The sequence below is a fragment of the Notamacropus eugenii genome, chromosome 6 (genome assembly GCF_028372415.1).
Source record: "Notamacropus eugenii isolate mMacEug1 chromosome 6, mMacEug1.pri_v2, whole genome shotgun sequence".
In the NCBI taxonomy this organism is placed as follows: domain Eukaryota; kingdom Metazoa; phylum Chordata; class Mammalia; order Diprotodontia; family Macropodidae; genus Notamacropus; species Notamacropus eugenii.
In genome coordinates, this window is record NC_092877.1 from 234,333,034 (window position 1) to 234,348,004 (window position 14,971).

Below are 14,971 nucleotides of genomic sequence, written 5' to 3' on the forward strand. Positions count from 1 at the left end.
TTTTGTCATGTTCGCCAGTCTGATAAGTGCGATGTGGTACCTCAGAGCTGTTTTGATAGCTTTACTTTCTTTCTTTTTAAAACTGCCTGTTCATATCCTTTGACCATTCATCAATTGGGGAATGACTTGTATTTTTGTAAATTTGACTCAGTTCTCTATATATTTTAGAAATGAGGCCTTTATCACAGACACAAGTTGTAAAAATTCTTTCCGAGTTTCTTGCTTCCCTCCTAATCTTGGTTGCACTGGCTTTGTTTGTGTCAAAACTTTTCAATTTAATGTAATATAAATTATTCATTTTGCATTTCATAATGTTGTCTATCTTTTGTTTGGTCATAAATTCCTCCATTCTCCATAAATCTGACAAATAAACTATCCCTAGCTCCCCTAATTTGTTTATAGTATCAGTTTTTATACCTAGATCATGTACCCATTTGGACTTTCTTCTGCTATCCATCAGGCATTGGTCTATGCCCAGTTTCTGCCACATTATTTTCCAGTTTTCCTAGCAGTTTTTGTCAAACAATGAGTTCTTATCCCAGAAGCTGAGATCCCTGGGTTTATCAAACAGTAGACTGCTTATAGTCATTGACTACTGTGTCATGAATAAGACATCCCATTTGACAAAATTATTTAAGATTCCTTGAAAGATACAAATAGAGATAATTTTGATGACACACTTGGCTTGAAAGAAAAAGCACAAAATCTGGAGACCTGCTCATCCAAGTTGTCTGTCACTGTCACAAAATAAATTTCCCCCAGATTCTAAGTTGAAGAGTAGTTTCCTATGGATGATAAAGTCCTCTAGATTCTTATATTTGAAGATGGAATTTTGCTAGAATATTGCCAAACCTCACTGGAAAGATCTATAACCATTCAAGTCACTTCATGTGAACCAGTATATAGAAAAAACCTAGATAATATAGAATGCCTACAATCTATAGAGTTTGTCTATCAATATTTATATTTGGAAAAAAGACTGAGAATGGACAATGATTTGGGTCTGGAATTAAACTAGAGGAGAGTGGGCACCATTATTTTTGTGATATTGCAAAGCTACTTTAATCAATCCAAATTTCACCCAGAAACTAAAGTTGATCTTTTTAATACCAATATGCAACCAATGCTGCATGGCTATAAATCATAGAAAACTACAGATGTTGAAGAAGTACAAATTAGTATCACTCAGATGGCAATGGAGAAGTACATGGTATTGGTGAAAATAAGCTACAACACATAACATATAAAGAATTATGAGGGAAAAAAAAGAGTAAAAGAAGCCATAAAAGAAATCTTGATGGAAACAAAACAAAACCATGGGCACATATCAACACAGAGAGAGATAACCAATAGCAGACCATGTGCTCCACTAGTACTATTAAAATTTCAGAAGAAAAACAGAAAAGCCCTCAGGAGATTGGGAAAATTTCTTATTGTAAACATAGTCATATAGATTGGGAAGGCATGAGTGGGTTGTAATTTCCATTGTTGGAGGTAACATATACATTGATAAAGATCTCAGACTCACTTGAGAACTAAAAAGTTCTGCTACAGGAATCAGTCAAGATCACTGACCTTTAGATTCTAGATTTCATTTGTTTCCTGCTTTTAAAAATTGGGACTTGGGTTGCTTTTTTTCCAGCCCAACTGTTAGTTTCCTATTCTTCATGGAAATGTTGAGCAATTCCATGTGCCAGTTCCTTTTGGTACAGAAAGGTCTCCTTCCTTTGGTCTTGATGACTTGGACTCAGTGAGGGGAATTGCTGTTCTCATTTATGTAAGCTCTACTCAGGAAACATTTCCTTATAATTAAACCTATACAAAATTGGAATGAGATGCAACGGGTAGTGGATTTTCCTTTATTAGAGGTCATTAAAAAGTAGTAAGATGATCACTTGTTTGATATGTTGTAAGACAGCTTTTTATGTCAAGGACAAGTAGGACTGAGTGACTCTGAAGTTCTATGGTTCTACAGTCAGTTATTTTATAGACAATCATTATTTATTTTGGCATTCACAAATTATCAACAGCAAATTTAATGCATATGTGTGAAAGTTAGGGAAGCAAAGCATGCTAAATAGAATATTGTATCAGAATGTTTTCACATTTCCTATATTACAATTTAATCTTTCCCCCACTCTATGTTGCAAATAAAAATACAAAAATGCATCCATCTTCTCCATACCCAGGAAAGAATATTTTACTCCCCTCTACCTAATTAGTTCAAACTCTCATTCCCTCCTACCTGGCCTATAGTAATAGCTTCCCTACTGGTCTATCTACCACCACTTAATTTCTTATAATATCATATAAACAGAGTGAAGTAGAGTGTCTAGCACATTTCAGATGCTATATATATATGCATATATATATACATACATACATATATACATATATATGTATATATAATGATTAATTGATTGATTATACATCTGCCACATTAAACTTTTTAAAACATCACTCTGATCTTGGCACAACCGAAACCACCTTCTGCCTTGTATTATAATTATCTTGTACCTTTTGACTACCTATTAGATTTTATGTTCTTTGAAGGCAGAGACAGTGTCATTTTATTATTCTATGCTCATCTCCTAAGACACATAGATTCCTAGTAAATCTTTTTTGGAAAGAATTACATTATACTACTAGTTAAATTACCAGACTATATAGGAAATATATCTGACTCATGAGAGAAACAGTAAATCTTTGAAGAGCACTGGGATTATTTAGAAACCTGAGACTTTCATTGCTGACTTGCTTCTATTAGAAATGTACTTCATTGCCCTCAACAGATATATTCCTGAAAAGTCAGACTTAGGAATATAATATAATTTTTAAAATCATAACTTAAAAATAATTATAATAAATTATTATTAATAATACTAAGGAAGACTTTTCAGAAGTCAGATGTTCACATCACAGGCTGATACTGGCTACCTGGGTGACCATGGTTACTTAACTTTTGAGATCCCAGTTCCCTCGTGTAAAATAAGAGTTGGAGTACATGGCTGCTGAGGTTCTTTTCAGGTCTATGTCTATGACACAATAACAAAGAACAGAAGAAATGGGGGAAAAAAAACCATGTCCCAGAGACTATGTTCCCTAAGAGTCACAAGGCCAAGGATGTGTTTTCTGAGTATTTTCAGGTTCCTTAATGTTAGTCTATGAATTTATGTCTATTCCAATATAAATATTTCCCTTTTAGAGCCTTATGCTCTTAGATATTTCTATTAATGGAGTTTATCTTATATCACATCCCTTAACTATTTTTAAAAGTCATAGTTAAAAGTTAGAAGGCAATTGTTAATATTTTGATTAGTATTTTTTGTAAAGTAAGGTCTGGTTTAATTTTCCACACATTTGGATATCAGGGGCTATTCAAAAATACTTACTGAAATTTATTACTTATGCAAATGTGCCTTTCCATATACAATTTTCTTGTAAGCGTGGTGCACCTGCTTTATGTTCAGTTTTTGCAAAAGATATCCATTTTTTCCAAGTAGAAAAAAATCAAAGCAATGTATTTTAAATTTGTATTTTTAATCTTCTATTTCCTTTCATAATAATATATTCTTAAGGTTTCATTTGTGCCTGTTCCAGGCCCAAGGCAATTTGGATTGAAATTCAACAAAGACAAAGTTCTCTTTCCGAATGAAAATGCCCTTCAATAACACGGTAGAGTCCTCAAACCTGCCTTGTGTCAGATGTTCTTTAAAATTGAGCAATCCATCTCCTCCTGTGAAATGCTTTATTTTAAGAGACCTTTTCATATTTGCTGTGTTGCAAGTTATTGGATTTAGCCATTAGCTTGTTCACTGGTAGCTATCAGATTATCACTAAACGTGAAGAAGAAAATTCACTATCCGGGCAATTTCCCATGTTTGTACTTTGGGGAGATATTCATATGTCTTAACTCACAAGAGGAATAGAAAAAGGAATGTTAAAGGTCAGTACATTTGGACAAGAATTCCATTAAAAGATCTAAATATTTGAATGTTTTCTTTTTTCATTAAAACATATATATGTGTGTGTGCATGCATACACACACACACATACACACATACACGCATGGACCAAAGCAGCAAACAACACCACAAACCATACCACCTCACCACTGTCACCACCAAATACAAAGATCAAGCTAAAAAGTTCATCTCTTTTTGTATGTGCTAGTTACGACTTGGAAAGAAAATCTGAATACACAATCTCATTCCAATATCAGTCACTTTTAGGAGCATTGGACTCTACATTTCTCTATGACTTTTTCAGCAGTTAAAAAGATTTTTTTTATTTGAAAACAGATTTTCAAGTCCCATCATTTCCGAGGCACTGTGACAAGATGCCCTGTGTGTATTTATGTGCACACGCAAATTAAGCAGAGGTTTGATTCTTTCTGAATTCTATAAAGATGCCAGAGTGCTTCAGACTCTGTCAGAGGTACCAAAAGCTTACCCCTTAGACTTAGATCACAAGGCCTTGCTTTTGTCACACCATATTCATACTGAAAGACAAAATCAATTGAGCTTTTGCCCTTTTGCTGTTCTAAAGCAGGGGTTCTTAAACTGGCCCAAGGACTTGGATAGGGAAAATGTTTTGACAATTAATTCAATGTAACTAATTTCCTTCACAATTCTGTATATTTTATTTTAAGGATTTAGACATAGTCTTGCAAGAATGGGTCCATAAGCTTCACTAGAATGCTAGAAGGTCCTTGGAAGAAAGCAGTTTAATAACTCCTGTTCCAAAGCTTATAGCTCGCCATTCACTTGAGAATCTAATACCACATATCTGAACCTGGAAAATATCATAGGAGTGACCTAGCTCAACCCCCTTATTTTACCGATAAGGAAACTGAAGAAAAAAAAGATTTAGTGGTTTGACAAAGGTCAAACAGGAATGACTGGGGATCAAAGTCCATTTTCTTGACAGCAAGTGTCCTGTCCACTGTACCATACTGCCTCCAAATAGTGTTAACCACCTTGCAAAATACTGTTTTCAAAAGACCGTCAATTACTCAAGAGTAATGACTATGTTTTCACTTCTTTTGTATTCCCCAAGGATGTCCTGGTCCAAAATTAGGGACATAGGGGATATTTAACACTTCTTACCTTGATGGGACTTACATTATTAGAAAGGAAGATTGCCAGTTAGGCAGAGACAAGTCCAAGTATCTGTTACCACCAGACAACTTTTAAACTCCATATTAGCTTTCCTTTGAAAAGTGTATCCCTATATTATTCTTATCAGAGACTGTTATTCTCTTAACTGTAAAATGACAATTAACTGATCAAAAAAGAAACCCCATTTGCTATGAGGAACATGGAGTTTCTGATTTTTACACCTTATAAAGTTCAGCATAAAAAGTGTCATGTGCTGCATCTACAAAGGCTGTTGTGCCTGACTAGCTTGCCTATCACCTTTTCTTGGCTCTGGTGATCAGGATGTTTTCGTAACTTACATATCTGGAGGATGAGAGATCAATGGTATGAAATAGGAGTTTGAGATGTGGGAGAATTCCAAGAACGGCCACCAACCCACTCACACTTTGAATCAAACCTGCACCCATCAAACAAACAGTCTTCTGCAAATATTTCAGTGCTTTGAGTAATCAGCAGTCATTCTGGAAAACCACAGTCCCCTGAAGCCTCTGCCAATTTCTTCATTTATGGCTTGGTGTCTGGTTTCCAGAGTACAACTTCAAATATTTGAGCTGCTAACATTAGACCAACAATAGACTTAATGGTAATTGAAAACATCTTTTGAAATAAACAAAAACAGTCTACACACTTTCTTAAAAAGCCCTCTCATGCCTTAGACCATCACAGATGGGTTTGGAGATGTTTTCTAGCTATGGGAATGGAACTCTATGGGAAACAAAATACCAAAAAGGAAATGAACTGATATGATTTAAAGAAAGATATTATTACAATTGTGAATTATGTCAGCCATGACCACTTCATGTGGAACTTTACTTGAATTAATGCCAAACAAGATCATTGAATTCTCTTCAGCAAATGGCAAGCTAGCCATATGTTGCAAAGGGAACAATGTGTTAATCAGTTAACATAAGCTCAATGGTGAGAATTCAAATGGTTGGTTTCTCTCCTGCTAAGGAGAAAAACGTATCTGTGAGTGAGATGAACACGAATCCAATCCATTTTAGTAAAGCAAATCTTATGAACTGATCTGAACAATTTCAATAAGCTGGAGAGGTTGGCAGTGGCAAGTAATAGTATAAAAATTCATGGTTTAAAGAGCTCCCATGTCTTTCAGAACGGCCTGCTAATGTAAGTCGGCAGTTTGGAAAATTTGTAAAGATGATGTCACCTCTCTTTATGTGGGAATCAACTTATCTCCTGATAAGAACCCCTCTATCTCCTGGACATGGCTAAAATATCTGGAATGCAATATATGAATATTTAATCTAAACACAAGTTTTAAGGCCATGTATGAATCATCCTATAAAATACAGACATTGGCAGAACTAGTTGGAAGCAAGAATAGACAGCATGAACTGTAATGAGCCTGGAAATGTTATTTGTGAGAAATGAATGTTAATAGAGCTTATTATGCATATTTGCTGAACACCCCAAAGTGCAAGGCTCTATGGGGAACACAGAAGATATAATTCCTTTATTTATGTCCTAAGGCAACACGGCAGGAAACCAACACATACAATGTGATTTGACAAGTCACCTACATCCAATTCAACTGGGGTAAGATTCCTGGTGTAGAGAATGTTGAGGAAGACAATTTTTCCTCCTCCTATTGCTAGATGTATCCCCCCCCCCATATTTCTGCCAACTTTCTCTTCTACATCAATTCCTTCTCTTTCTCCCTTCACCCACAGAGCACAGTAGTACTAGATGGGGTATAAATACAAGTGGACACAGCTGAAGAGTTAACAGTCATCTAGACCAATCTCTTTGTTTTGAAGAATAAAAATCTCAGCCCAGAGGAGGTTAAGTTTCTTGTCCAATGTAATACAGATAGCAAGTTTCAACCTTTGGATGCCTAAGTCTTCTGATTCCAAACCCGAAGATCTTTCTAGTAAATAACGTGCTGAATAAGCATTGTTGACTGATTTGGTGTTAGATGCATGGAAAATAAAAGACTGCACCCTTCACCAAGCTCAGACCCAAACTGTTCAGGAGACAACAATTGATGAGGAACTGAAAGAATTCAGTTTGCATCTGTCACTTATTAGCTCCATGACTTTGGATGAATTACTTAAACTGAGACACAGATTCGTCATCAAAAGGAGATAATATTTGCAGTACTTTATAGACTTTATGGAATCCAAAAGAGAAAACAGTTTGCTAAAGAGAAGGTTTAGGGGAAATTGTGATACTTCTAGTCAAGTATCTGAAGGGTTGTCATCTTAAGGATGAATTAGTTTGCTCTTAGCTACAGAAGGGCCAATGTGTAAAGTTATGGAGAGGCGGATATCTATTCCACATATGGAGAAAAAGAAATGATTAGAACTGATCGAAAGGAAAAATAGGGATCCTCAAACACAAGTTTGAGGAATCCTTGTTGGGGATACAGGTATGAACAGAGTCCAGAAGGTGAAAGGTCAGAGGAATGCTTTCCACTGGGTGTGTAGGCACACCTAGACTTCATCCTTGCACACCTAGATTTGGGGATGTTAAAAAGGGAGCGCCTGTGTAGATAAGATGACATGATATTTAAGGTGCCTTTCAATTGAAGATTTTCCATTCAAAACCCTTCATAATCTAGCCCCCTTCTTTCAAGTCTTCTTACTCTTTACTCCACAATACAGTCTCTTCAAGCCAGTAATAATAACGTGCTGGCTGTTCCATAAACAGTACACTCTGCCTCTTGGCTCTTGGCATTTTCTCTGGCTGTGCCTTGTGCCTACAACCTCATCCCTCCTCCACTCCAACTAATGACCTCCTTAGGTTCCTTTAAAGTATAGACTAAAACCCCACCTTCTACAAAAAGCATTCTCCAAACCCTCTTAATTCCAGTGCCTTCTCTCCATTAATTATCTCCAACGTATTCTGTATATATATGTTTATTTCCATGTTGTCTCCCCCAAGCTCAATGAGGCCAGGGACTGTCTTCTATCCCTTTTTTATTCTCTAGTCCTTGGCATAGAGCTTAGCCCATAAAAGACATTTAATAAACGTTTATTGATTGATTGACAATATATCTCTAGTATCTGAAATGTGATCTATGATGGTAAACATGCTGGTCGATGATGGGAAATATGGGCTTCCCAGTATAGCAAGTATTTCTCTTCTAACGATCTTTATAATAAAAGTAGAGAGTAAGAGGAATTGCTGCCCACATTTTGCAGATGAGAAGACTGGAGCTCACGTAGATGAAGTGATTTGCCCAAAGTCACAGAGCTTGTAAAATGAAGACATAGGTTCAATCACAAGTTGTCTGATTCCAAGTTCCATGTCCTTTCTGTGGTTATTCTGGCCCATTTCATGATTTCTGACACTTTATATTATTGTTTTTTTATATTCTTTCATTTTCATTTTAAAAGCTCTTATATTGCAACAACAATCATGCCCTATTTTAGGTTTTATATTTTATACTTCACTTATTGATCTCTATTAAATTTTTTGAATAATATTTTATTTCTCTAATTACATTTAAAAGAAGTTTTAGCATTAATTTTTTTTAAAAATTTTGAGTTCCAAATTTTCTCCCTCTCCCCCTCTTATTCCTCCTTCTCTGGATAGCAAGTACTTTGACATAGATTATACATGTGAAATCACGCAAAACATATTTCCACATCCATCATGTTGTAAAAGAAAATACAGACAAAAGTAACAAGAAAAAAATAAAGAAAATGAAAAGTAATAGGCTTTAATCTGCATTCATACTCCATTGGTTCTTTCTTTACAAGAGGATAGCACTACTCATCATGAGTTCCAGTAAAAGTTATCGTTGTCATCATCATCACCATCATCTTCGCCCTCCTCACCATTATTACTAACAATGACGAGGATGGTTATGATGATGATTCAAAGTCAAGAAGTCCTGGATTCAAGTCTCACTTCTGACATGTCCTGGCCTTGTGATCCTGAGCAGGGCATAACCTATCAGTGCTCTAAGCAGTCCTGTAAGACTATGACCTGAAGAGTAAATGCTAACTAGCCTCATTAGAGTTTCTTACATCCATTAATCCCTTATGTCAGTAAAATTTCAGATCCACTCCTTATCCATATTTTTATTTATTGTTCCTAGTGAGGGTTTGGATATTTAATCATTTTATCTTAACAGTCCATTTCTATGCAAGTGCAGCAATTCTGGGAACAAGATTTATTTTCTTAAAAATGGGTGATAGCATTAGGTTTTTTCTTTCTCTCATTCCCGTTTCCTTCTCCCATTTAGGTTCTTCCCCCATATACAGTTTTCACACAGGTGAAACAGCATCAAATGATCAAGAATTGAAATTCTTAGTAAAATCTCTTTAACAAGCTATTTTTGTAGAGATATTTGACATTGTTTCTATGGAAGACGCTGTAGATAACATGTTTCTTGAAATTCCTAAGAATGGATCAGCTCAACTGTAAAGTTAGTTCTTTTTTTCAACAATTATACTCAACAAATGTTTACTATAAAAAACCCCAAAATTATGAAATCCCTATAGAATGCAAGTTCTTTGTGGGCTAGGATTGTTTAAATGTTATTTTTAAATATCCAGTGCCTAACATAAAACCAAGTGAAACACTAAAAAAATGAAAAGTGGTAGGCTTTTACAGATTAAGAAAATGAAGCCCAGGGAAGTTACGTTACTTACCTAAGGTCATGCAGGTAGCATAAACATGGGAACAGGCGTAAGGGGATATTGTGGAATTTGAAGTTAGATCCTCGGATTCCAGAGTCTTTCCACTGTATCAGGTGGTTCATCATTTGGCTAATGGCCAGTGGAACTTGTCAAACCAGTTTGCTTAGAAATATTGTAATAGAAAATGGATGAATTATAACTTCTTTACAAAGTAATTTCGCTGATTGATAGCATTCGCCAAAAAGTGGTATCAGTTTTGAAGGTAGACAGATTTGAGATCAGAGAACTTCGATTTGAATCCTGGCATTGAAACTATGCCTGAGTGACCTTGCTCAAAACACAATATATCTGAGTCTCAGTTTGTTTTCCATGCAGATGATAATCTACGTAGGAGACAATAATATTTGTACTACCTAAGTTTTGGTGTTGCTGTGAAAAAGGCAGTTAGTAAACCTTAAAACATTATATGTTATTATTATTATTAAAAACTCAGAATTATTGTTTAAGAGATCAGAATAAGATCTTTGTTTGTTGATAAATAACAGTCATTTCCCTCATAGTATTATCATTATCATTCTAAATCATCTACAATATGAATTTTGATTATTTCTGGGATCTTTTAAAATATTATTTTAAAGACATAATTTCTAAATGTTAAGGCAGCATGGAGATTATTGTAGTAAGGATGGTAGTCATTTTGACTTATCAAAGACATATTATATTTCAAAGAAAAATCTCTTACTTTGCAAGATGCCAATAAACCTGCAACCAGTGGGTATCATACAAACTTTACAGAATATTTCTTCTTACTCATATTTAAAGTCTCACATACTTTTCAAACACAGCACAAATTAAGTAGAAATTTGGCAAGGAATCACTTGACTGGTTAATCTAGAAAGCCAAACGGGATAACCAAGAGCCCTAAATGCATTTTGCTTTGGCCCGTTTACATTTTACTGTCTAAATTGATTAAATTAACCTGATAATTGTTAAATCTCAAAATTATTTACCACAGATTGTGATTTTAATGTTCTATAATGCTATATTATGCTTACATATAAAATAATTTTGTTTTAGGTGATATCTCATAAACTTTAAGAGCTATATTGAGACAAAGTTGAAAAAAAGCATTCAGATGGCCTCAAAAAGGAAAGGGTGTATGTCTATATAAAGACAATAATAACGCATTATTTCCTTTTGACTAAGAGATGTACCTAAAAATAATCCAAAGTATTTTAGTAAAGCTAATAATTATGCATACTAAAAGGTGGAAACAAAGTCAATGGTATTCAATTCCTATATTATCTTATAAACTTGTTCCCAAGCTGGCTATGAGAATTATAGTTTGTATTTCTTTCATTCTCTGGGAAACTGTAAAAAAAGAATAATTTTTTTAAAATTTTAATTAATTTATTTATTTCACTTTTAACATTCATTTTCACAGAATTTTTGGGCTCCAAATTTTCTCCCCCCTTGTCCCCTCCCCCCACCCCAAAACACCGAGCATTCCAATTGTCCCCATCACCACTCCACTCTCTCCTCCATCATTACTCTCTGCCCTTGTCTCCATCCTCTCCTCTGTCCTGTTGGGCCAAATAACTTTCTATACCCCTTTGCCTGTATTCCTTATTTCCTAGCAGCAAGAACAGTACTCGACAGTTGTTCCTAAAACTTTGAGTTCCAACTTCTTTTCCTCCCTCCCTCCCCACCCCCTCCCTTTGGAAGGCAAGCAATTCAACATAGGCCAAATCTGTGTAGTTTTGCAAATGACTTCCATAATAGTCTTGTTCTGTAAGACTAACTATATTTCCCTCCATCCTATCCTACCTCCAATTACTTCTATTCTCTCTTTTGATCCTGTCCCTCCCCATGAGTGTCGACCTCAAATTGTACCCTCCTCCCCATGCCCTCCCTTCCATTGTCCCCCCCACCCTGTTTATCCCCTTGTCCCCCACCTTCTTGTATTGTAAGATAGGTTTTCATATCAAAATGAGTGTGTTTTTCATTCCTTTCTTTAGTGGAATGTGATGAGAGTAAACTTCATGTTTTTCTCTCACCTACCCTCTTTTTCCCCAAACTAAAAAAAATCTTTTGCTTGCCTCTTTTATGAGAGATAATTTGCCCCATTCCATTTCTCTCTTTCTCCTCCCATATATTTCTCCCTCACTGCTTGATTTCATTTTTTTTAAAGATATGATCCCATCCTATTCAATTCACTCTGTGCACTCTGTCTCTATGAGTCTGTGCGTGTGCATGTGTGTGTGTGTAATCCCACCCACTACCCTGATACTGAATAGTTTCAAGAGTTACTAATATTGTCTTTCCATGTAGGGATGTAAACAGTTCAACTTTTATAAGTCCCTTATGACTTCTCTTTGCTGTTTACCTCTTCATACTTCTCTTCATTCTTGTGTTTGAAAGTCAAATTTTCTTTTTAGCTCTGGTCTTTTCATCAAGAAAGCTTGAAAGTCCTCTATTTCATTGAAAGACCATTTTTTCCCCTGAAGTATTATACTCAGTTTTGCTGGGTAGGTGATTCTTGGTTTTAGTCCTAGTTCCTTTGACTTCTGGAATATCCTATTCCATGCCCTTTGATCCCTTAATGTAGAAGCTGCTAGATCTTGTGTTATCCTGATTGTATTTCCACAATACTTGAATTGTTTCTTTCTAGCTGCTTGCAATATTTTCTCCTTGACCTGGGAATTCTGGAATTTGGCCACAATATTCCTAGGAGTTTCTCTTTTTGGATAAAAAAGAATTATTTTAATGGAACTCTTGTTATTTCAAAAAGGCACTGATAGATTGCTTAGCACACAGTTCTGCCCACCCCAGCCCACCCATACTATTCCCTCTTGATGGTCTGAGTTATAGGGTGTTCCAACAGTCACCGCAGCACTAGAATTTTTGGGCCATCTCCTATTGGCAACATCCATGTTAAACTGTATATTATTAACAAACAAAGTGAGATACATGAGCAGTGAAGTGGATAAAGGGATAGCTTTGGAGTCAGGCAGACCTGGATATAAGTCCCAGCTCTGATAAAGGCAGATCCTGTGACCATGGGAAAGTTATTAAAGCCCTCAGTTCCCAAGCATCTAAGAATTTAAGTTCTGGGCAAGATGGTACTCATCTATATCAGCGAAAAAAATTTTCCACATGAGGAGTTTCCCACCAAATGAATTTTTAGTACAAACAAAACAAAAGTATTTTTGAAAAAGATGATTTTTTTTTTATAATCTTGGGACAAAAATGACAAAGTACTAATTACTCCATCAAAAATGTGTTCATGGGAAGAGCTTTGATTATATATCAATGGTTTTGCTGGAGATTTCTGATATTACAGAAAATTTCTGCTTAAAATACAGAAAATTACAGAGATCATTTAATGTCCCATCTAGCCTAATTACTGCACTTTTCCCTAGGTAGGCGGTGACCATTTACTATAGGATTATCTCCCCCAGGCAAGGAGTTTATTAGATGCTAATAGATTAATGGCACACTGAAATGCAAAAGAAAAAAATTTAATTAAATTAATGAATTCATGGGCATACAAATTATGCCTAATGCATGAATTAGAAAAGCAGGAAGAAAAGTGGAATGTTTTTATGTAGCCATTTTAGTAAATATTCATGCCAGTTTAAAAAATGTGAAACTTGAGAGTTCGAATGTAAATGAATTGCAAAGTATTAGCAACTATGTGAAAGAATGCTGCAAATTACAAATAAGAAAAATGAGACATTTCTCTGTTATTCTTTTGTTTTCTCTTTAACTAGCACTGAATTGGGAGAAGATATACCTTATATCTTCCACAAAACAAAACAGAGGATTTCATTCATCCCCTGCAAATTGATAAAGATGAGAAAATATGGAAATAGTCAATGTTGGAGACTGTAGGAAAATAAGCACAACAGTGCATTGTTGATAGAGTTTTGAATAAGTACAACCATTATGGAAAGCAATTTCAAATTATGCCAATAACGTCCCTAAAATTTCCATATCCTTTAACTCAGACTTGTCAGTACTAAACTCACAACTCAAGGAAGTCATTCATCAAAAAGAAAGCCCCAAATCTGAACCAAAGCATTCACAGCAGCCATTTTCGTAATGGCAAAAATAACTGGAAATAAAGTGAAAGGCCACAGGTTGAGGGAATGGCTAAACAAATTATGGTGCATGAGGACAACAGAATACCATAGTACTCTGAAAAATGCCCAAGTGATGAATACAGAGAAGCATGGAAAGAATTGCAGTAACTGATGCAGCCAGAATTAAGTAGAGGCAGAAAAACAATAAGCACTGCAAACACAAAGAATAAACAAAACGATCAAAGGTAAATAAATATATTGTGAAATTACAAAGAACTGGCATGACATAAGTCGTGGAGAACTTTATCAGGGCAATATTGCCATCTGCTTTGCTACTAAGGGTCTTTCCATCTGAATTGGAGGTGAAAAACCTATGGTTATCACCTCCTACTAAAATGTCAGTAATTTGAGATCTTGGACTGGTCTAACTTTTGCTTCTATCCATGAAGCACAGTGGATTAGTATATGCTAACCCATGCTTTTTTCTTTCATTTTCACTCATTTAAATAGTACATAAATACATAATACAGATAAGTATGTTTGGGCACATATATAAAGCTGTATTAATGTGTGCATGCTCTTTAAGATGTATTTCCTTTCAATTCAGTGTTAATTGAAGATTAAGCAAAAGGAACTGACAAGCTGTTGCACTATGAATTCCTTTGTTAGTTCCCAACTAATATAATAACATTATAACATAATACAATGTAATAAACATATTATAAAAGTTGGATTTTCATTGTTTGTCCAGTTGGTCCCAAAGGGCAGAACCAAGGGCAGTGGGGTGGGACTGGAAAAGATGCAAATTCAGACTTGTTTTCAGGGAAAGCGTCTTAACAATGTGAGGATCTTTGGAGATCTCTGAGCACAGTGTGGAAACAAATTGTCATACATACTGTAGAAGGGACTTGTTCTGGTATGTAGTGGATATGATGAATGCTGAGAAACCCTTGATTCTGTGATATGTCAAACCTTGAATATTGGGGGCTGCCTATACTGGAGCTGTGCTGTATGGCTCCTGAGAGTTGATCATTAAATTTTCAATGACAGCTTTTGTATTTTGGAAATCTGCAGGCACTAAAAGCAAGGGTTTAACGTATTGTTTTGTTAACTGGCC

The 14,971-nt window shown here is 35.4% G+C and overlaps 1 protein-coding gene across 1 annotated transcript in view; it reads right to left on the reverse strand.

Moving 5' to 3' along the window:
* Positions 1–14,971, reverse strand: part of GPC6 (glypican 6) — a 1,287,247-nt gene that overhangs the window by 871,796 nt on the left and 400,480 nt on the right. The gene's annotated exons all lie outside the window — the stretch shown is intronic.